The 21,957-nt window shown below is 35.6% G+C and overlaps 1 protein-coding gene across 2 annotated transcripts in view; it reads right to left on the bottom strand.

The window, feature by feature from the left end:
* Positions 1-19,026, bottom strand: part of LOC105194310 (plexin-A4) — a 299,262-nt gene extending 280,236 nt beyond the window's left edge. Inside the window, exons 1-2 of one of the 2 annotated variants that reach the window (XM_039447734.1) lie at positions 19,008-19,026; positions 15,657-16,500 (exon numbers count right to left, since the gene is read on the bottom strand). The gene's annotated coding sequence lies outside the window, so the exon portion shown is untranslated. Of the gene's footprint in view, positions 1-15,656; positions 16,501-18,748; positions 18,968-19,007 lie in introns of those variants that run through there. The other variant, XM_039447729.1, reaches the window with a different exon arrangement.
* Between the last annotated feature and the right edge of the window lie 2,931 nt (positions 19,027-21,957).

Raw genomic sequence — 21,957 nt, 5'->3', positions numbered from 1 at the left:
AAAGAAAAAAGACAAAGACAAAGAGTGAACAAACAATGCGAGAAAGTAATTTTTAATATTTTAACACTTTTACAATCTTTTATATTATACAAATACGATAGAAATTGTACGATATTTGAAAAAGAACGAACAAAATCAAAAAAAAAAAAGAAAAAAAGGAAAACGAATAAGAGAGAAATATTAGGTCACTTACAAAATAAGGTAGTATGAACATTTTACGGCTTTCAATGAAACTGGAACTCTTAACGGTGTTAGTAAACTACCAACAGTCTGGGACTGTGTCATCGATAACTACCGATGAATAACAATTTCAAAGTATTATAATATTATCTTTTGTTATACTAGAAATACCGAAAATAAAAAGACCTTATTTCGTAAATAATCTAGTATATAATGTTCGAGAATTTTCTCCAAGTTTAAAATATCATTTACAAGTAGATGAATATAAAAAATAAACACGAGCCTCTTGAAATCATAGAAACAGTGCACTACGTTATCATATGAATCCAAATCAGATGTGTAGTTAAATAACGTGCAAAGTACAGATCATTGGGGAATAATATGCACATAGAAGAAAAAAGAAATAGAGAAACATAGATCACATTATATAACTTACGACGTGTAACATGAATTCCAAAGATACTTTTCAAAACAAGTTACAAAGTATAGCTCAAAGTAACTCATTTTATAAAGTCCGTATAGTTGTGAAAAATAGAATGAAAGACAGAGAACTAGAGAAAAGTAAGACAAGACCGGTAGAATCAAAGGAACAAGCGCATACATCGCGCAATATAAGAAATGCGAAATACTAAAAGGTCTATTTAGACGAAGAGAGATTACAAGAAGAGCGGTAGGAGACGAGAAGATGGTAAAGTTTGGAAAGCCCCGAGGCGACCTGGAAGACGAAAGAAGAAGAGAATTCCTACGGAAGAGTGCAGAGGAGGGACTGTAGCGAAGGCAGGGGAGGTACGAGAAAAGGAGAAGGGGCAACGAGAGAAGTTCTACGGGAGGGCTATGGGTAGACGAGAGATCCTCTGGAGAAAGAACAAGAAAGAGATAAGAGACAAAGAGACGAACATTGACAATGAGAAAACGAGCATGGCGAAAAAGGAAGGCAGGAAGGAGGTCCGGAAGGGGAGGAGATAGAGAAAGAAGTATAGTGGGCGTTCGTATACGAATACCGACAGCCATCCGAGAGAAAATATAAGGACACGCCGCTCGGGGCCGAACTCCGAGATATTCGACGAATTCGCTCGCGAAATCACAATGAAAGCCTTTCGTCCTGCCGTACGCGAGGCACCCGTCGTCGTCGTCGTCGTCGTCGTCGTCGTCGTCGGCGCGACGGCGGCGGCCGCCGTCGGTCGCTTCTCCGGGAGAGCGAGCCAGCTGAACGACGCGGCGACGTCCTTTAAACTCCGCCGCTGCGCCGCGCGGCAACTCCTCCGGAACACGCCAATATTGACTTCCGCTGTATTACGCCGGAATAATCGGAATTCGAATGCGGCGTACATTTTCCGACGGCACCAAAAGCGCCTGGAATTTGGTGTCATTGAATTTCGTCGTGGGCACGCGGTCCGATGAATACAATTTATTTGTCGCGAATGTAACATGTATTATTTGTCGATATATATGTATATAGTGTTTCTTGTATTGTACCTCTTATCTTTGCAAAATATTTGAGCGCAACCTGAAGTATATTTTCAAGAAATATCTATAATAGGGAGAGTTACCAAATATGTACTACTTTAGCTATTTTTTATTGTATTTCATTAGTTGTTTTGGATGTGAATCAAAGTTCGAAATTGTAGCTCGATGTTTCGGCCATCCATTATTACGTGTTAAACCTAATAACAAATTAATTATTAATTATTAATAAATAACAATATTGAAAAAGTAAGAACACTGAAATAAAACTGACTTGAATTTATTTTTGTAATTGACATATTTTCTTCATAACAATTATTAGTTTGATTATTATCACTTTTCAATCTTACATTAGTATTATTTCTTTATGTAATAATAAAATTTGTAGTTGACCAATTAGGAAACTTGATAAAATTTGTAGTTGTACCAATTAGGAAACTTGATAAAATTTATAAAAATATTGATTTAATTTTTATAATAATTATGTACATTCAATACATGTAAAAATATTCTACAACAAACCTTCTTTTAACAAAATATAACAATTCAAAATAAAATTGCATAATTACATCGTTATCAACTGTATAAGTTGATAAGAAAAATTATTCCTGATTTTCTAAAATGCTGATAGCATGCGCAAAGCAAAATCTTGTGAAATTTTTGTCCATATTATTTATTTCTTATTTACTTTCTATTTTTGTCACTAAATATTGCTTATATAAAATAAAAATGTAAAATATTGAATAGGTTTGCTTTACAAGACCAGTACGCATTCAGTAACTATTCTCTATATAAGGCAAAAAATTAACGTTAGTTTACTTTTCCTAAATTTTGAAAGCTGCATATACATGACACTTTCGGAGAGGCAATATATATTAAACTATTTAACATCGTTTATATTCGATGTGCTGTAACATTAGATTAAAATTTTTATTTTTAGCAATCTTAATGATAGAAATATCTATTTGTAAATTTCTTTGAAACATCCACCGATAAACCGAGAGAAACAACCGCAGCAAATATTTTGACTCGCATCAACCTGAGTCTGTCGAAGATGATTCTGAGTATCGCGGTGTTATCGAATACGTGACCCTTTCGTCTGACACGAGATAACTCCCGCAGCGGATGATAACGCGTGCACATCAGCAAACCGATCCAGCCGCATAGGAGTGACTACGTGAACGCAATGCTCGATTAAGACGGCACACATCGTTTGATCATTACGCATCGACCTAAGGAAAACTCTGAATCCTGGCGCATAGCATCCTTCAGATTCAAGATTTATTCCGGACACGAACGAGTCATATATCGAAGAACGATTCGAGACGTTTCGGAGCCGAGAGTGAAGTCCACTGGACTGGCGATTTTTCCATCTATCTACTGGCAAATCGAAAATTCATACTTGAAGAGCGAGAACGATTCGAGTATGCGAATTTTACCTATGCAAAAGGGATAACTGGCAGAACCGTTGTAACACTGTCTGAAAAGTTTCGATTGCTATATAGAACATTTTATAAAGAGTCGAAAGAACCGTACTGTCCAAGGATGATATTAACAAATTTTTTAAAGAAATTTATGGGCAAGACATGTGCACTTTGAAAAGGATGACTGGCGTACGGAAAAGAAAAATGAGCAATGAAAGACTGGATGAGGATGATATGAGCGTTCGACTGAACCTCGAGGAAGAAAGAAAGAGAAAAGAAGCGAACGAGAAAAAGATGAGTGGAAACAGGATAAGGCCGCATGATATTCGGGCAATTTTTATTGGAATCCAGCGGCTACGCAGCGCATATTATGATAAATCTCGTTGGAATTTGACAATGGCCAATATATTAAAAGTTTTTAATATATTAATGTTTATTAATATTTAATATTAAAATATTTCAACTTTTAGTTAAACATTTATAACACGCGATGGTCGTTCATGTGATGTGCGACTGATAATATTTCTGCTTGTTTTCGGTTGATTAAAATTCCTTTTTAGATATTGCATGTAAAAATAGTGTGTTACATGAGACTGTAAATAACAATGTAAATTTAAATATTTATTGGTATGTATATTTCGCATATAACATAATGCAAAAATAACGTTAATTTTTAATACATAATCAATTTTTATGAATTAGTTATTTTAAAAATTCAAATTTATTACTTTTCAAATAGCATAGATGGGAATTATAGATAACATATTAATACAGTCATTTCGTTACTATTTCAAGTAATGGAATATTCTAGTGGCTGGGAATAAAATCTCTCCTATACATGTGTACAGTTATGTAGAAAGATATGTATTCATACACGTACGGTGAAAAAGCGTTATCGGCACTGGAATAGCCTTTCCTAAAATGGTCGACTCAATCGAATTAAGAAGAAGTATACGTAGACTTCCCTCGTACGCGCAATCCACATGCATCTTTCCAATGTTCGTGGATGAAACGAGCTGTATGACGAGCGCACGCCGTAATGATGCAACCGGGCACGGCGCCCTTATGGCAAACGTGGCGCACGAGGAGGAACGAGCGAGGCATGCCTCATGCACGACGCGCCTCTTCGAGTACGATCTAAGTATATACACGGTGTCCCGGGTATTGAACATTTCTCCTCTCGATTCCACGTTCTTTGACGAATCGATTTCTTTCTCCCCCCCCCCTCCCCCTCTCTCAGCAATTCGCGAATTTATTCCTCACGATTTATATACGTGCAATTATTGAATATCTCAGAGATAAAACAATCAACGTTGTCCTATGGTTTCAAACAATAAAGGACGAAGAAAATTGCACTCGGATAATTTATCTAATATGAAATAATGATTGCATAATATCGATTGTTCTTGTTGAAATAACTTGACATTAGCTGAGACTATTTCTTAGCTATTGTTTAATTTATAAAAAAAATCAAAGCTAATTTTTGCTATGAACAGAGTGTATCCAAAGTCAATGTGATTCGGGCACGCCTAGTTTTTGCTTCATTATAATCCTGTTGGTCATTTTATTCATTTTATGCTCGTTTTATTCAATTTAGAATTTGAATAAAAAACAATGAATGTGTTAAACTTTCGTTGAATATATTTGTGGATACGTTAAACTTTTGTTACACGTACTTCTGGATGCATTAAACTTTTTGCAGCATATACTTTAAAATGTATTAAACTTTTATTGCGTATAATTTTTGGATACTTGCCATGATTATTTATCCATTTTTACCCAAATAATTCAGTAATTAAGTTTTTATATCGCTTTTTAAAGTTTTTTTTGTAAAAATATACTTAGTTAATTGTATTGATCTCATAATTTTTTTGACAATTAACTTTTGAATAAATAAATTTTTTTTTACTTTTATTGCGTACATTTTAGAATATATTTGAAATCTTTTTTTGAAAGCATATACTAATTGTAAACTATTTGTATCAATCTCATATTCTTTTCGACAATTAACTTTTGTACAAGTTTTTTTTTATTGCATACACTTTTAAAGGTCCAAATTTCTGTATAAAAATTTAAAAAATTTTTAATTGAACAATGAGCTTTTGGGAGTCTTGCGCGGTTATCAATGCACTAATATAAATATTTAAACTTGTTATACATTTCACATAAAGCTAAAGTACTACATTATGACATGTTTCGGTTCAATTTCGAGCCAACTTTATGTAGTTTTGTAAAATATATAAGTTCAATGTTTATATTAACTCAATAATAACCGCACAAGACTCCTCAAAACCCATTGTTCTCTCTCTCAAATTATTTTATATTTAGGAATCCTTGATATCTTTTTGTTTAAAAAAATTGTTTGAAACAACTAATTGTAAGTACTAACAAGTGTACCATAAAAATCATTTAAAAATCGTATGAGACATATTACACTATTATTATTTTAAATTATAGTATTTTACATTCTATATTGAAAATTATTATTTAACATTCAATTAGTAACAAATTACAGAGTGTGTATCAGCATGTGTGTGTATGATTTAAATATAACAATTTATTTCACGTTATTCTAATTCCAGAATTATTTCAGCTATGTAAGGCATGCTTTTGTACATAATTACATTTCCAAACTTCATAAAACGAGCATTGGGAAAAAAACCTGTGGTCACTGCCTACTTTAAATTCAAGAAACCTTGCTTACACTCTTAAGAGGGCGAACGAGTCGAGACACCCTGTATACACGTGTAGACGTGTATACACGTCGAGTCCTAGATTCTTGCTTTCGTATCCGTGAGAGAGGAGAGAAGGAACAAACCCGTGGCTCGCCAGTCCCACGGGGCCTCGGTGTCCTCAGTTATCTCGGCCGGGCGGCGTGATGGGAGGAGGGAGGCAAAGACGCGGGGCCTTACCTCCGCGATCCTCTTCTCGGTCCCCTTTCTCTCTCGTGGCCAGTCCTTTCGAATCCATCCGCCTGCCTGTTCGCCTCATCTCCGTCTTTTTCCACAGGACGCCAACGCCGCGCTGCGCCACACCGTCCGAGATCGTTTTTCTTCTCTCTTTCTCTCTGTCTTTCTCTCTCTCTCTCTCTCTCTCTCTCTCTCTCTCTCTCTCTCTCCCCCTATTTCTCCCCTTGCTATTTCTTACATTTAATTCCGCCTTGTCTGGTAGTGATCTCTACCTCTTCGTCACGACCGCGAGAACTCACCTCTGGACTTTCGTAAAATATGTATCCGCGTCTCGCTGATAATGAGAGGAGAACTCGCGAGCGAGGAGGCAAAGCTCTCGACTCCGATCTCGCGACTTCTTCGCAGAGCGAGTGATTTCCTCGTTGCCCCCCTTGATTTACGTTTGCCAATGATTTATGCCGGCGCCGTATCGATTAATAAGCGTAGCGTGCACGATGTAACGTTTGAAACCCAGCAGTGGCAAACATTAGCAAACGCCGTACTGGCGTAGGAGTATCGTAGTGCGCAAGAATTTCAAGGAACGATTATTCTCCGCCATCGCTCAGATTTGATACACGAGCCTCTTCTTGACATAAAAAAAAATTTTACGCAACTTTCAGCGCGATTTGTCTAAGCGTTATTTCAAACGTTTCAAATATAATTTACGGAGATGGATATTGTTGTACTGCTACTTAATATTGTTTTCTACATCAGGTTCTCATTTTGAAAATAAATAAATCCTTAAACTGCAATTATTATAAATTTAGATTGTTAGCAAACAAATCATCTCTGGCGAAAATAGAATGTTTATTGAAAATTTATAAGATGTTCGTATAAGTGTTGAGTAAATGTTTAATTGCAGCTTTAGAACGTTTATTGAAGTGTTTATGAGGTAGAAATTTAAACATGGAATTGTTTATGAGATGTTCATGACTGTTCGATAAACATTTGAAAAGTGTTGTATGTTTTCAGAACGTTGCAAGTATTCAAAGGATGACAAAATATTCCCCGAATATTTGTAACATTCCGAAAACATACTTTTTTCGAATGTTTATCAAACAATCGTGAACATCTCATGAACAATTCCATGTTTAAATTTCAATCTCATAACACTTCAATAAATGTTTTAGAACTCTAAATAAACATTTACTCAACACTTAAGTACACATTTTATAAATTTTCAATAAACATACTGTACTTTTCGCCAGGGATGGATATGAAAAATTACAATCTCTATAAAAATAAAATACCTATAGATAAGAAGAAAAACACAGAAATTTGAATGATGATTAGTGTAATTCTTCATCCACAATATGGAACATTTAAGTCATTGAAACGATATTTTCTATTCCTCATGTTAAAGTGTACTAATTTTGTTCTTCTTCCATCTTTAGTTCTCAATCTTTAAACGTATACACGTGCACTTTTACCTGTGAAAGAGACAAACAAACCCGGGTGCCAATGCGTTCTAAAAACAATTCGCCCCCTCTAAACAAATATACAATGTAATCCAGCGACCCTTTCGCGGCTGTTATTTCAGGTACCCCTATTCCAACTCCGAATGATCTTGCCCACGTTTTTCTTTACTCGATCGGATTATAGTTGATCGTATTTCAAAGAGGGTCCGCTTAGACATGTGATCGAAACAGAGATATTTGCCAGATTCAGCGTCACGAAAAAATATAACAAACTTCTCTTTTCGTCCAGATTTTGCAACTTAATAAATAAAGTATCTTAACACGCATACATGTACACATATATGCAATTTATATTTATTATTCTTATTAAATCAGATTATTTCTTGCGCTTTCCTTCAACTACCTGCTACACTATTTACAAAAGAATATGGATATAGATATCGGTGAGTGTCCACAGTGAGACAAGTTCGAGTCTGTTTGCTAAAGCCAAATACTTGTATAGATTATCATGCAGCATATTTTTAAACAAAAAATGATGAATGATCATTTAATTTCAGAACTATAGTTCCTTTGCAATAAGGAAACGGAATAAGGATCGTAATAAATAAATAAATTATAAAGTTTTTTCCTATTACTTACGTAAAAGAAAAGAATAATATGCAAAACAAATAAAAATCACAAAGCAAAAATAAAAACAGGTTCAAATTAAGCGAATGACTATACCGGTTGAAAGCAGATCTTAGTGCTTAATAATAATTTCCTAAATTTTACAAACATTTATATAAGTTTCCCAAACGCGCCGTATATTTGCCAGATTTCAAAATACAGCTGTTAAGTAAAACCAGAAATGTAATATGACGAAATTAAATTGCTAGTCAATTTAATAATTTTGATGCCTACAAGCATCTCTACGATTCCCGAAAAGAATTCCCCTTATCCTGTAAAGAATTCGTTGCGAAAAATATTACCTCGTCCAGGGTTTAAACCTGAACCTCTTACATTCCGTTGCCAGTTCGACCATCAAAGCACTTGGCAATATTTATCGCAACAACCGATAATCTCCAAAGAGCGTTTTTTCCCATGCGTATACATATATAATATAAACAAAACCTTAATATGATCGAAAAGTGTATTAAATAAATTTTAATTAAATGAATGGCTTAATTATATCGGTCAAAAGCAGATTTTAGTATTTAATAATAATTTTTTGATAAATTTATAAAAATTTCTAAATTAATTTAAAAAAATAAAAACACAAGGTAACTGTACCACATATATGGCCAAAGTTTGGGATTTTTTTCTAATTATATGTTTTCTTCTTCTTCACAAAAAGTAATAGAAAAATAAATAATAAAGTAATCTAATGTTACATTTTTATAAGTTTATAAATTTATTAACATATAAGAATGCACAAAGAACTATTTTCGTCAACAGTCCATTAAATAAATAATTGACTTATCTTAACTTTTTCCCCTTAAAAATGGCTTATGAATCAAAGCTTAATAAATGAGTTAAAATTTATGATTCAAAGTAATAAAAATACTATAAAAACATTACAATTGATGTGTGTGTGTGTGTGTGTGTACTCACACTGATTATTGATCTAGGATTCTAGGCCATATTTATTGTACCATGTAAAGAGTATTCTTTCTTTAACTATAAACAGGATGTTATAACAAAAATATAAATCAAATACAGCATTGTAAAATATAAATATAAAGCTACAATAATATAAACTGCGGAAATAAAAAAAAATCATCACATTTGAAAGTTATAGAAAGCATTAAACTTCGCTATGAAATATCATGAGAAACATAATCAAGGAAAATTCTATTTTTGACCTCACTATCAACAACAGAATACATTGAATACAAACTGAACAGTACTGTTGTAAGTAAGTTATATTGACAACCTGTATGACATACTATAGCGTTATTTGTTCAATTCATTGTTCCATTCAACTGTTTAGAAACAACAAGTAGGCTATATTGAGTACTAAGCCATACAGGGTACGCTTACCTTACGACAAGAGGTATCAATTAAAAATTGCGTTATTATTCTAAAGCATTCATATTAGAACAGAGAATATGATCGAAGAGACGTTACCCGCGTCTCTGGCAACGTCGCTGAAAGATCGCTTTTCGAGTCGGGGACCGGAAAAGGTACGGAGAAAAAGAACGAACGGTCGACCTCGTTCCCCGTTGCCATCCTTCCTCATCATATACCGGAATGAAATTGCCCGCGGAAGGCCGGCGGAAGGCCGACCCGTAGACTTTCTGAGGTTAACCGTGCCGCCTGTTAATGGTCAGAGCCACGAAAGCCGGCCGTATTTTAAAGTCGCCAGTAGTCGGCAGCGAACTCTTTTGCGGCGTCGATTAACTCCAAGAGAGCGCCGAAACGAAAACACGGGAACGAGAGAAAAAAGGAGGCAGCTCCGTTTTTACACGTTTCTTAAGAAAACCAGAAGACTGGATAATTGAGGGATCTCTCTACATTCACACGAATTCATCGTGCTGTTATGAATTAGTACGTAGCAAGAATACAGAAATTAGTAAATATGTAATCACAATCTTATGAATATGTCATGATTATCTCTCTGTTGTTCTCTTTCTCAAAAAAAAATACCTACACAAGGGCTGCCATTAATCTGTCAAACTATTTTTCACTCCATTTCACACACCATTCTTCGAATAGTTTAAAAATTGATTTTTCTTTCTTCTTTCAAAATTAAATCATGAAAACTGCGTCTAGAAATTATAGACCTTAAGAATGTACAGGATATTTCTTGAAACATTAAGAAAATTGTGAAAAAATGACAAATTGTTTTATATTGTATTTGAAAGTATGTAAAAAAATTTGGCAGCAATTTTCTACCTGGATAAAATATTATTTCAATAACAATTAGACATGCTCGAATAAAAATATAATTAATAATGAAATAATGAAATAAGACATAATTTTACAAATCTGAATTTTTTCTTTAAGTACTTTAAATACTCAAGTTAATTGATGCAAAGTTTCATTGCGATGAGGAATCAGTTCTGTAAAATAAACAAAATTTATTTATTTACAAAATAATTAAATAGACAAACGTAATAAAACTTTGTATAAATCATCTTGAATACTTAAAGTACTTACACAAAAAAACTAAGTTTTTCTTAATGTGATAAAAAGTAATTTAATTTTTAATAACAAATAGAGTAAATAAGTTATAAAATATATTATTAAAAAAATATATAATCTTATTCACACAACTTTCATGAGTATATAATTTATTTGAAGTGTTAATATCTAGGTTAACATTAAACACATTTAGAAATTTTATTTACTTTGCAGGGACTGTATGTCCAATACACCCTTAAAATTCGTTAAAAAATACTAAAAGTCGACATTTTTTCATATACTGTGCATACATTGTGTGTGAAAAAAACAATGAGTTTTTCGAGACTATTGATTTTGCATCTAGTCGCTCTCATCCCGTGGATTCCTGCAGCGGTAAGAGGAAGTTTATTGAAGAGCACGACGATGAAAACACGCCGATAATGCGATATTTCATCATCGCGGACTTGGACGAGTCGAACGAAGTCGCGGACCTCCCGCGTCGAAAGCGCCGAATGATCTCCCGAGAGCGGCTCCCGGTTATTGAATGTCGAACGCAAAGAAGCGAACGATCGATCGCGTGACGAGGCGAAAAAAGAATCGAGCGCGCGCGCTCGCGCTATCTAGATGAAGTTCATTAGAACGCGCGCTCCGAAGTTGAACACGTTAAAGTCGTTTACGTTACCGGCACTCTAGTCCCTCCATCAAGCGTGAGCCTTGACGAAGTCCGGAGAAAGGCCTGCTCCAGTTTCGAAAAAAAAAATGGATTAATTATCATCGGTGTCAAGTACCATTTAGTACCAACAATCATTATCACTGTACAGCAAGCTCTACAAAGTAGCGATCATTAAGATCCTTTGTTTTTCACTAATGATGTAATTTATATAAATTATAGAAAATAATGTATATAATAATTTCATTTTAGAAAATAACATTCATCTTTAATAAAAATATGTAAGAGATATTACTGTGCCATATCGTTATGTGTTTATTGCACATATGTTTCGCAATTACTGATGACAAAAGTAAAGAAAGAAATTTGATCAAAGATTAAAGAAAATTTTTTTATATCATGTTATCAAATTTATAAAATTGTTGTTGTATTATTTGTAATCTTTTATGTTTGTAATTGATTCCACTTTAACATTTATGTATTAAATATGATATTCTTAATAGTATTGATTTAACATCACATTATTATTAAAATAATATTGCTAATACATTCATCGTTCTACTAAATATCATGTTTCATGATTAACAATATAAAATCTGCAATCTTCGACATGAGTGGCGAAATGAGTAAAACGCGAGTTGCACTTTAGAATGCGAATGACATTACGTTTACATTCCTATTAGGTAATATAAATCGATAAACACGCGTGATATACGATATGTAACGAACTGGATACGAGTGAATTACAGTAAATCACTCACTGCAGATCGTCTCATTAAGCATAATATCATTATCGAAGCACTGAATTACGCGGGAAAATAGCGCGCAAAAGTAGACGTTGTGCATCAGGTAACGTTATACTTTTCGTAAATCATATACTTACGCGGTCTGCCTTGCAGGCAATACCGACATTTATGGTACAAACATGTAGTAGAATGTTAAATCATAACAGCAAATTACATATTGAGGTGACACGCAAGGAGTACCTCAGTTTCAATAAAATCAAATGAATATGGAATATATTATATAAGTCAAAATGTTTTGTTTTTTCAGCAACGTAAACGGACTAGTTTCATTATCATATATCTTCGATAAATAGAGGAGATAACAAAGAAATTATATCAACTCTCACGAATATTTTCTTCTTTAACATTCATCTTGTTATATAATATTAATTCAAGAATTTGAATAAATATTATATATAAATAACTAAAAAAATAAAGCGTTTGTGAAAAATACGCTGAGAGAAAAAATTCCTAAATTTGAATAAATATTTATTCAAATAGTACTAATGAAATAGTTTCTTACGCTGCAGAAAATATTTACTCTATAAGAAAAAATAATACTTAAATTAGTGGTTTTGTATTGCCCTTAAGAAAAAAGTGTTTCAATAAATTAATTACAGATTACTGATGAAATATCATCGGTTACTGATATAGTAATAAATTTATTGAAACATTTTATCAGTTCTTTTTTTTCAAGGGTAAATAATTATATATTTACATTTAGTAAATATTTTATTAGTGCCTACTATTCAAATAAATATTTGTTAAAATTTATTAAAATTAGTTTTTTCCTCAGCGTAGGTAACTGATAATACTCAATTAAATAACATTAATCAGTTAATAATATAATATAATAATTTCCATATGTAATACTCTAATCTTTTGTTCAGCTTATCTGCAAATTTTTTGTAATATAAATTACAGAAAAAAACTTGTATTTATACATTACAAAAATAAACATATCATTGAAACTATCATTGAGAATTATAAAATATACTTTAACTTTAGCCTCTGTGAAAATCATATTTTTCTTACATTAAAATCCTATAGTGCTACCTGGATGAAAATTCATCTAGATGCTACTAAATCACATATTTAATACAATTTTAATTATTAAAATTTTGCTTAGTTTAAAATAATATTAAAATTTTTTACATTAAAATAGTGTTTGTTTAGTTATTGTAAGAGATTAGGCCTTTTCGAGACTAAAAAAGTACTTATTTTTGAAAATTCTTTTTGAGAAAGATAATAAATTTGATATTTACAAAAAGAACACGTTTGAATATTAATGTGTAAAAAAACAATTTTTTCAAACTGTTTTGACTTATTTAAATTGACTTTTACTGAGGCTGCTCTTGGACTCACTCCTTTAAGTCTTAGAACGCTAATTTAACAATTTGCAATCTCCTTTGATAAAACGAGTTTTCACTTGTGTAAAATGGATGGTCTATGCAATGGTCTATGACCTATAGAGCCATTTTTTACATTTAAACAATTTTTATAAATATTTAAAGATCAAAAGTTTCTCGCTGAATAAAAAATTTTTTTTTTTAATGTTATAACTCATCAATTTTTAAAAAATTTTTAAATTTAACCCGTTAGAAAAATATAAATAGCATAGTTATTCTATAGTATAGTTATTATCTCGATTATATTGTTATCCTGAATGATAATTCACTCACATAATTAAAAATCTTTTTTATCTTTTTTCTATAAATTACAAATTTTCTCTATAAATTTTATAAATTATGAGAATTATAATAACTAAACTAACACTATTTTAACAATATTTTAAAACAGAAACTTTTATTAAATATTATTTTGAGTTATCAAAATTTTAATAGCATAAATTGTATTAAATTTAAATTAGCATTTGAGTGAACATTCATCCACAGTAGCATTCCAGAATTAATAATATATCGTAGAGCATAGTAGGGGATCGGGGAGGCAGACATTATATACGGAAATGTAGGTAAAATGATTCATGACATTTCTGTGACATTAATTTTACAATGTATGTAATTACTACCGTATTTTTAAAAGCTAAAATAAAAACGTATTTGTGGAAATTATGTGCAATTTATGACACGCACTACGAGGAGTATCATTTGCTGAACATAGTTCACGACAACAGATAAGTAGAAGAATATATCTCACTCTATGAGCACGAAAGGGTTAACCCTGAAGACTATAAAACACTTTATTTGCGTGAAAACGAGAAAAGGGATCTGACACAGTTTGCATATATTACAACGATGAATTCGTATTTATCATGCTAGCGACATACTTAACAGTAGACAAAGATTAAAAAAGTTTAGAAGAAGTTGATTCTTATTTGTATATTATAAATAGAAATAGATAATCTTGTAGAAATTGCATAGACAAAAATATTATTTTATTCCTTGTTTTATACTCATAATGAAATTTTCAGCGCTAAATACACATGCACGGAAATAAATTTAATTTTTTTAAAATAAAAATAAACTAAAATGACAAAAAAAGAGTCTAGTTAAATGTAATTGCTTAAATCAATGAGATATTTATATCCAATTCAAATTGATAAAAAAAAGAAATTACATACAATATAATGGTTATTACAATACAAATGCTTTGGCCATGTATTAGATTATCTTCAGTAATAGATAAAAAACCGAGTCAAAATGGTGCATTATTTACGGTCATAGAGAGTTGATAAACATGTAGATTATATGCAAACATGTGTGCCCTCCTATTAAGATCAAGTACAAATTATTTCCGCCATGACTTAAGTTAGTGAAACAATTAATTTTTTTAAAATAACGAGCGTGCAATCAAGATGTAATGCCAGCGATTGCAAGTTCTCAATCGGTTGCAAAAGCTAATCATACTATACTTTTTGTAATCCCAGAAAAGAGAAAATAGGATAGCAAAAATAGGACAAACTGTAGAAATAAACTGGTTTGAAATTTTAACAAGTGGAATAGTGACTGTTAATTTTCCTAAAAACAGCATTTTAATAAATTAAATTACAATGTAAATTGTTCCAATTGTACCTTTTTTCGAGCGCAGAAAGTCAATTATTTAGATAATTAAGAATTTTCAGAAACATCGATTTAAATTTCAATTCGTATTACTCATAACGAGCATTGATTTGTTAGTAATAACACTTTTACGACTATTATAAAACCTAATAACGATTTAATTTCATCATTAAAAAATACTGTATACTGAAAAAGGAGTTTAGTAATAGCTACCAAATGTTGAGTAAGATAAAGCCAATTAAATATTTGATCAATATAACCAAAAATAATTTTACTTTTCTAAATATTTTGTAAATATTACTAAATTTGATAATACTTGCTAAAGTTGCTAAATATTCTGAAAAGTAAAATTATTTTTGATTAAATTAACCAAATATTTAATTGGCATTATTTCACTCAACATTCGGTAGCTATCATCAAACACTTTTTCCAGTGTAGCGTCGTTTTAATTGTCTCTTAATTAACGTAATTATTTCGATATAACCTTCAAACAAAAATGAATACAACGAAAGCTACTGTCCGTAACTGTCATTTCTGGTTTGCCAGCTGACTACACCGTCCGTAAACTCGGAGCGGGTGCGAAATTGATATTTCCTTAAATCGGTAAACGAAGAGAGAAGCGTGACAAATGTCTTCAAGACTCACCTAAACCGCACCGCTGCAAAATCGACGCCGAATCCTCTCGACACCGCGACGAGCCGTTCAAGGGTGCCGATAATAGCCGCAGGGGCGGGGGGGCAAAGTCAGCTCTGCACGCGCCCCCCCCGACGTCACTCGGGACCCCTCTTCTCGACACGTTTCCTCGTGTTTCGAGCGGCGAATACACACTCACATACGGCCGCCGGGCTTGCTATTATATCGTTATTCCGGGTCGTCTCGTGACTCCGATCGCGCCGCACACTCGCGACTGTCGGTTCCAACGCGCTCGATCTCTTTCTTTCTTTCTCTCTGTCTCTTTCTTCCCCTCTCTTTCCTTCTCTCTTTCTCTCTTTTTCTCGTACAAACGCACTGTATACGTAGCGAAGCACTTGATCACCACGAGAAACAACCCGGCGATGCCGCGGGGCCCAACATCACAACTCCTCGGCGATCCTCGCTGCTCTTTTTCTTCAAACAATCCTGTCGCTCGTTGTTCTCACCGGTGACGGCGGCCCGGCACGCACGCGCGTTTGCGCGCGTGTATGCGTGTGCACCTCCCGAGTCCCTGTTTCACTCTAACCTGTCTTCGCCCGTCTCACTCGCGCTCACGGAACACAGTCCTATGCCGTGCAGAATCATCGCGCGCGTTCGCGCGCACGCGTGCCCGTTCGATTCCCTTCGGCCGCGTACACGCGTTCCGCTCGTCGTTCCTTTACATGCGCCGCAGGGGGCGAGTTTTCTCGGCGGACGGGCGATCGCTGATTTCCGGGTAATCCACGGCCAGGTGCGTGGCGAAGGCGACGCGCGAAACGACGCTCCGTCGCGGAAACAGATGTCGCCGCTTTGGCATCTAGAAAAGCATCGCGAAAACGCGATCGATCAGAGCGCGTCGTCTTTCGGGACGATCAGCGCGAATCGCGAAACGACATCGCTCACTCGCCAGCCGGCCGGCCGGCCGGCCGGCGTGCGTGCGTGCGTGCGTGTCGCAAAACCGCGGGGAGCCAGTATGGCGCCGGGCTTCTTTCGCACTCTCCCCCTCCCCCTCACCCTCTTTCTCGCCCGCGCTCACTCTTCTCTCTCTCTCTCAGACAGCTTTCTCCTCCCTCCTTCACCCCGGCCGACTCACTCGCTCGCTCGCTCACTCACTCGTTCATCGCATTCGCCCATTCACTTCTCTTCTCGTCCGTTGATTCACTTTGTCTCTCCGTTCTGCCACTTGTTCGCTCACCTTCTCCTCTTTCTGCGTTTTCCGTCACTCACCAGACTCACGCATCCACCGTGCGTGCTCGGACATCGTTCTTTCCTACTCCGTCCTCTTTCCCGCGCTCAACTTCACACCGCGAACCGACGACGACGAATCGTATACCGCCCGTGTTCGTTTGAATGTCGCGCCTATTTTCGTGAAACTGACGAGACTTCAGATATCGAATAGGCGCTCGTTCACAATTACAATAGCGTTTCTGAAATTTGTGTATATCCACGAACAACAGAGATGAAGATAGAGAAAGATTTCTTCAAGTAAAAAATATTTGTTTGACTCTCAAAAAAATTGTGCATAGCTATACCTATGATTAAAGAAGTTTCTTTAGTTCGAAGAAATTTTTTTGTTGTGTGATTTTATCTTTTTACTAAAATTTAAAAAAAAAATGGTTTGGTTATGCAAGGCAAATTCTTTTTTTAATGAAAAAAATATATATTTTTAAAACCAAAACAACTAAATTATTTCTTATATATTTTTATTAGTATCTTCTTTGAATTATAAATAATTACTTCTTTAAATAATTTGAACAAATAATTCATTTGTTTTAAAAAAAAGCTAATAACGTCATTTCTTAAAATCAAATTTTTATTTTCCGCAAAAAGTATTTCCACTTCGACTTGAACAATTCAAGTTAAACGATTTCATCAATTTAAACATAATTTTCCTTTGCGTAAAAATCTTCGTCCATGGCAAACAATGTAACATGAAAAATCGCGTCATAATATTTGGAAACCAAATGAAGTAAGCAACTGGTCGAACGTACGATTGCACTTGCATCACTCGATAGCATCTCGCGAGAAGCGCGCGAATCGTTCGCCGCGTTCAAAAGACTGGACTCGTCTTTAGAAATCAAACTACTAATGACCAACGATTATTCGAATTACTAGTGCACAAATATTTTGAGATACATCCACTATCGCCGCGTGCAGCACGCAACGGCCTAGAAAGCTCGCATTTCCCAACACGCAACGTCGCTCCAGACTGAAAACGATTCTCGATGAATTAAGAATTAATTTACTCTTCTCGGTCGTGTTTGAAAAGATCGCTTGTCAAGAAGACCGGTATCTATGTCAAATGGATGGACATGAATACAAAATCGAAAGTCCTTTTCTCTCGCAAAATAAAAAGTGCAAACAGCATCCGGGAGAATCGCGAGCGTTATCGCGACAGATGCACGCGCCGACGAGGATCGCGCGTGATTATCGCGTGATTCCTTCGGGTTTCAACTTTAGCGCGCGTTCTCTATCCCAGAAGAGGAGGGGGGACAGAGCAGAGAAGGAGAAAGGGAAAAGTCGCGAAGCACTCGCGAGTGCTCCGGCTACGACGAGGGCGACACGGACCAGGCGAGGCGCATCCATTGCGGCGCGTCGTCGGCACGCACCGGCCTCGACGTGCGTATCCTACACAGCCGTTCCTCGGCGCTAAAATGGCGATCGAAGTGACAGCTCTCGCTGCTGTTGCCTCTCCTCCTACACTACCTCCTCCTGCTCCTCCTCTCCTCCGCCGGCTCGACGAGCCTTCGCGCGCCGCACGACCGGTAGGCGCGTCCTGTCCCTTACCCCTCCGATAACAACTAGAACGGGTTACTTCTTTACCGCTTTTGAGAACGTTTCATTCTCCCTTTCTCTCGCAATCGCATTACATTCTCTCTATCTCTCCCATTCATTAGCTTTCGCTCCCTTTCTAACTCATTCTTTCCATTTCTTTTGCTCGCTCATTCGTTCGCATTAACTTTCTCTCTTTCTGCCTTTCTCATTCTCCATTTCGTTCTCCCGACACGCGGCACGAGAGAGACGAGGGAGGCTGTTTACTCCTTTCTTCGGGGCTGGGCTTTTACCGAGTGCGCGACGGCGACGCACCGCGGCGGCACGACGGTAACGATGAACACGAAGACAACGACGAAGACGGCAACAACGAAGACGACGACTACGGCTACGAGATGACGATGACGGCGGCGGCAGCGGTACTCGATGGCGGTTCTCTCTCGGAGGAATCTCTTTCTCTCTCTCTCTCTTCTCTCTCTCTTTCTCTCGGTCCCGGACGACGCCTAACACCACCACCTCCACCACCACCACCACCACCACGATGCCACCTACTCGATAGCAGTGCTTGCCCGGACTCACGGGACTCGACTGGGTTTCGCCAGGCCGCGATACGCCCCTCACCCCCGCCGCTTCCCCATCGCACTTGCGCCGACCGGCTATCATTCCTGCCTACCTACCCCCGTCTCGCCCTATTCCCAGGTATTAACCGTTCCACGCGCCTCGATTCACCCCCAGCACAGTTGTACTAACCGTGCGACGAGCCGTGAACCCCCGCGGAGCTCCCACGCCCGCGAGACGGCCAATCGCGCGACTCGCCGGTGGCAGGGATGTACCATGCGAAAGATCAAAAGAGTTGCACATGACGTACGCTCGCAGCTAAGACTGATGACGAAGGGGGGGGGGGAGAGAGAGAGAGCTACAAATTACGGAAATCGGGCAATTCGGGAAATAATTTGGAGCACAAGATGCATATGTTTTTATTTTTTTCATCATTGGTAATATTATTCATCATGTAACGTCTTACATTATAAAACAAATATAAAATTTATATAACTGCTGATATGTCATTAAAAAAGATGCATCTCTTTATTTAAAATTTGACGATTTGTTTGCGTAAAATATTGAATTTTTGCAATACGATATCGGTATAAGTATTACGTAAATATATACACTGAAAGAAAGTTTGTTGAAAAACTAAACTAAAATGTTTAGTCCGATTAATTAGTTGAGTTGATTTAGTTAATTCTTGATTAAAAAATGTTAATGATTGACATGAATGAACTATACCTTTTTTTGTACAATTAAATAATAATTGATTCAACTCAATGTTTAGTTGAACGTACTGGACTAAAGATTTTATTTTTTCAATAAATTCTTTTCTCAGTGTATTATATAAAAAATCTGTAAGTTTTTTTTTTAATAACTCTTTTCGATTTCTTGCATGTGCGTGATATACTTTCCACGTTTAATTGATGCCGTCATGCTTAATCATAAATGTTTTTAATAAGTTAAACATCCTAGAATTTATCGTATAAAGGTGAGTGCAATTTGAGTCTTACCCAACCACTCATCGATTGCTCCAAATCTAATATTTGCACATGCTGATTGCATCAAATCTAATGGTTAGAAGATTATATCTCCTAATAATAGTTATGGTTCTATTACGTGCATTTTGCACTCTAAAAGATTTGATGGTATTTTACATTTTCATGTCTCGTTTATCATGAAAAATTAGTAGTTTGTTGAGATGTAATGTTCGTGTTCTCGTTTTGCATGTACAATTAGATTCTTAAAATATCAGGTTTCCAATGTCGTAAAATAGTATCTTAGGATTCTAGAATATCACTATTGCACATGCAAAATGGGGACACAATCATTAAGTACATATACTAATGTCTTATGATATTTTGAGTAAGCGAGACATGAAATCTCCACCAAATATTTTAAAGAGTAAAAGATGAGGATAACAGAACCGCGACTATTACTGATGTTATATAGGAAATCATATCTTCTAATCGTTAGATTTGATACCATCACGATGTGTAATCACTAAATTTGATGCAATCGACTTTGTAAAGTGGTTGGATGAGATTCGAATTGCAGACACCTTTATGTGATGAGTTCTGAAGTATTTTACTTACTAAATTTCGCAGAGAATTTCATGCAGTGACACATAAAAAACATAAGTACAGTGAATTAGCCATAATCACAGTCGAAACTCAAGTAAGTAATAAATCAAATAGTAAAGTAAGCAGTAGCAAATATATTGACTTTCTTAAAGCATACATGTTTTACTGCTTAAGTTTTTCCATATGTCCCTTGCCATAAACATAATTTACGCATTATAATTCTAAAAATTCTTTCAATTCTCTCTACAGACTAAATTATATGTTTTTTAATTACAAAAGATGAAGAAAATTTACTTGGGAGATAATTTTCCATAAGACTGTGTGCACGGGATCCTTCGTATCATTAAACATTTTGATGCAGTAGCAACGGGACACCCGGTATAAAATCTCGGCGATAAATGACTACACGCGCGAGACGACACGCGTTAAGTTGCAATGACGAGAACGTGAATGAAGCGGAAAAGGAGATGACGGCAAATGCGTATGCAAATGCGCGTATCGCTCGATGTTCGACCTCTTGCGCGAGCAAGATACGCGAAGGAGGAAGACGAGAAACAGAGGGAAGGAGATAATTCGCGAGAAGGGAATCGCGTTGATCGTTTCGCGAAGGTATTCCCTTATGCGGGGTCGGTCCCACACGAATTTTTTCGCGTCCCTTTGAAGTCAGCCGCTCAAACTCGAGAGTTACTAACCAAGCCGCAAATGTCGGCCGCAAAACTGGCCCCACCTTACGTCGCCGACCTCACACCACGGGCATTCCGTACCTCCTTTTGAGCGATTAAACATGGAAGAACTTATATTTGCAAAAGTCAAACGCTGTTGAGCCCAATTTTCGTGTCTTTCAAGTTCCCAGACACTTCCTAGATATGATGACAGTTGGATGTGTGAATACTTACATGCGCGAAACGAAACGCTCAAACGAAATGCGCTTCCGGTATTCTTCCGTGGGATACTTTGCACACATCAGGTAAATTGATAGTCAAGCAGTTAAAGAAGAGTTCAGTTTCAAATTAGAGTTAAAATTGATTTCTACAAGATTTTAAATTTCATTTGAAAAAATTACAATTATAATTTTTCGGATTTTGAAAAAATTTTTCAACAAACGAATAAATGTAAATTCAAATAAAATTCAAATAAAACGACGAATCAATGCATTTGAATAGATTTAATAGGAAATATGAAAAGCCTGCAATTTTCATCAACGACAAACGCGAATAAGAACACGTGATCGAAACGAATGGATATTTGACTTGGAAGTTGCATTGAATGGCAGAGAGTTAAAAATAATCGGCGTTAACCAATCGGTGTTTCGGTTAAAGTCAATTAGCGCCAGCCCTTGTTTGATCTGAACTTCATTTAGTAGGCATGTTCGC

Source organism: Solenopsis invicta, chromosome 1, assembly GCF_016802725.1.
Source record: "Solenopsis invicta isolate M01_SB chromosome 1, UNIL_Sinv_3.0, whole genome shotgun sequence".
NCBI lineage: Eukaryota > Metazoa > Arthropoda > Insecta > Hymenoptera > Formicidae > Solenopsis > Solenopsis invicta.
Note: the sequence above shows the minus strand (reverse complement) of the source record. Positions and strands in the feature narration are given on the sequence as shown.